A 2,255-nucleotide genomic window follows, 5' to 3' on the forward strand; every position below is an offset into this window, starting at 1 on the left:
TGCGCACTTTGAGGAGGAGGGGACGAAAGGCAGGGGCGGTGGGCGGGGCCTGCGCCTGCGCTGGGGAAACCGCTTGCTGGTTACCTGGGAGGACTCAGGCCGAGGTCAATTTTCAGTACCCGGTAGTCTTTTTTTTTTTTTTAACTTGTTTTATTTTTTATTTTTTTTAATTTACATCCAAATTAGTTAGTATATAGTGCAACAATGATTTCAGGAATAGATTCCTTAATGCCTCTTACCCATTTAGCCCATCCCCCCTTCCACAACCCTTCCTGTAACCCTCAGTTTGTTCTCCATATTTGTGAGTCTCTTCTGTTTTGTCCCCCTCCCTGTTTTTATATTATTTTTGTTCCCTTCCCTTATGTTCATCTGGTTTGTCTCTTAAAGTCCTCATATGAGTGAAGTCATACGATTTTTGTCTTTCTCTGACTAATTTCACTTAGCATAATACCCTCCAGTTCCATCTACGTAGTTGCAAATGGCAAGATTTCATTCTTTTTGATTGTTGAGTAATACTCCATTGTATAGATATACCACATCTTCTTTATCCATTCATCCATCGATGGATATTTGGGCTCTTTCCATACTTTGGCTATTGTTGATAGTGCTGCTATAAACATTGGGGTGCATGTGTCCCTTCAAAACAGCACACCTGTATCCCTTGGATAAATGCCTAGTAGTACAATTGCTGGGTGTAGGGATGTTCTATTTTTAGTTTTTTGAGGAACCTCCATACTGTTTTCCAGAGTGGCTGCACCAGCTTGCATTCCCATCAGTACCCAGTCATCATTAAAATAATAATTTCGCTTGGTGGTTCTGAATAGGGGCTTTGGAGTCAGATCTGGGTTAAGTTCTAGCTCTGACATTTACCACTGTGTGACCTTGGTGAACAAGTTATTTAACCTCAGTTCAGTTTCTTCAGTAGTCAAACGAGGATAATTATGGAACACTCGCTGGGTTGTTGGAAAGATCAGATGTAAGGATTTTCGGCACAATGCCTGGCATATGGAAAGCTTCCAAAAATAAGGGCAGCTAGTGGTAATAGTAGTGCCAGTCAAGAAAGACCAATAGATGATTCATCTGACTGTACTTTGAAAGCATGGCCTAGGGGACAGAGTCTTAGATTTGATATGAGAAACCCCTGGGTTCAAACTCTCACCTGCTGTTTGACGTCAGCCAAATGCAGCACCTGGTACCAAAGCTGGTATGCATAAACTTGGCTATCTTTTCCATGGAATATTACTTCAGTGAGGGTGAGGTTCCACCAGGTAAACAATGGGTTTGGATTTGGCCCAAATCCTAACTTTCCAAAAGTGAGTGGTAAATGGAGCATTTTGCAAGAAACATTGCATGCGTTTCCAAAAATGTATGCTTTTTTATTACAAATGAAATTTAATTGAAACCAGAAAACATTATGTTCTAATTACTGCATATACCATTTAGGACTAGTTTTCAGAACAACCTGGCATACTGAGGTTTCACACTAGAATTCAATGGTTAAAATTCAATAGTTAAAATTTGAGCAGCACAACCTAGTGGTTCTAATCTATTGAACATACATATATTCAATATATATTTTCTAATCTATTGAACATATATATACTCAATATAGATATTCTTATTTATTGAATATATATATATATATATACACACACACACACACACACACACACACACACACACACATATATATATAAGCTGGAGAACATCATAAAAACCAGATAAATGCTCAGATCTTCTGGTTGAACTGGAGATCAAGACCTCAAGGAATCCGTGTTCCCTTTCCCCTCAGATCCCTTTCCCTCCCTATGCATTGACCTTGTCCAGGTGACAAAATCTTAAATTCCATATAACATCAAAAGCATAAACAACAAAAAAAAATTAGATAAATTGGCCTTCATCAAAATGTAAAACTTTTGGGGGCGCCTGGGTGGCGCAGTCGGTTAAGCGTCCGACTTCAGCCAGGTCACGATCTCGCGGTCCGTGAGTTCGAGCCCCGCGTCAGGCTCTGGGCTGATGGCTCAGAGCCTGGAGCCTGTTTCCGATTCTGTGTCTCCCTCTCTCTCTGCCCCTCCCCCGTTCATGCTCTGTCTCTCTCTGTCCCAAAATAAATAAACGTTGAAAAAAAAAGTTAAAATGTAAAACTTTTGTACATCAAAGAACACCATCAAGAAAATGAAAAGATAACTCACAGAACAGTAGAAAATATTTGCAAATCATATATCTGAAAAGGTCTAGTATCCAGAATATATAAA

This window comes from Leopardus geoffroyi, chromosome D4, assembly GCF_018350155.1.
Source record: "Leopardus geoffroyi isolate Oge1 chromosome D4, O.geoffroyi_Oge1_pat1.0, whole genome shotgun sequence".
Taxonomy (NCBI): domain Eukaryota; kingdom Metazoa; phylum Chordata; class Mammalia; order Carnivora; family Felidae; genus Leopardus; species Leopardus geoffroyi.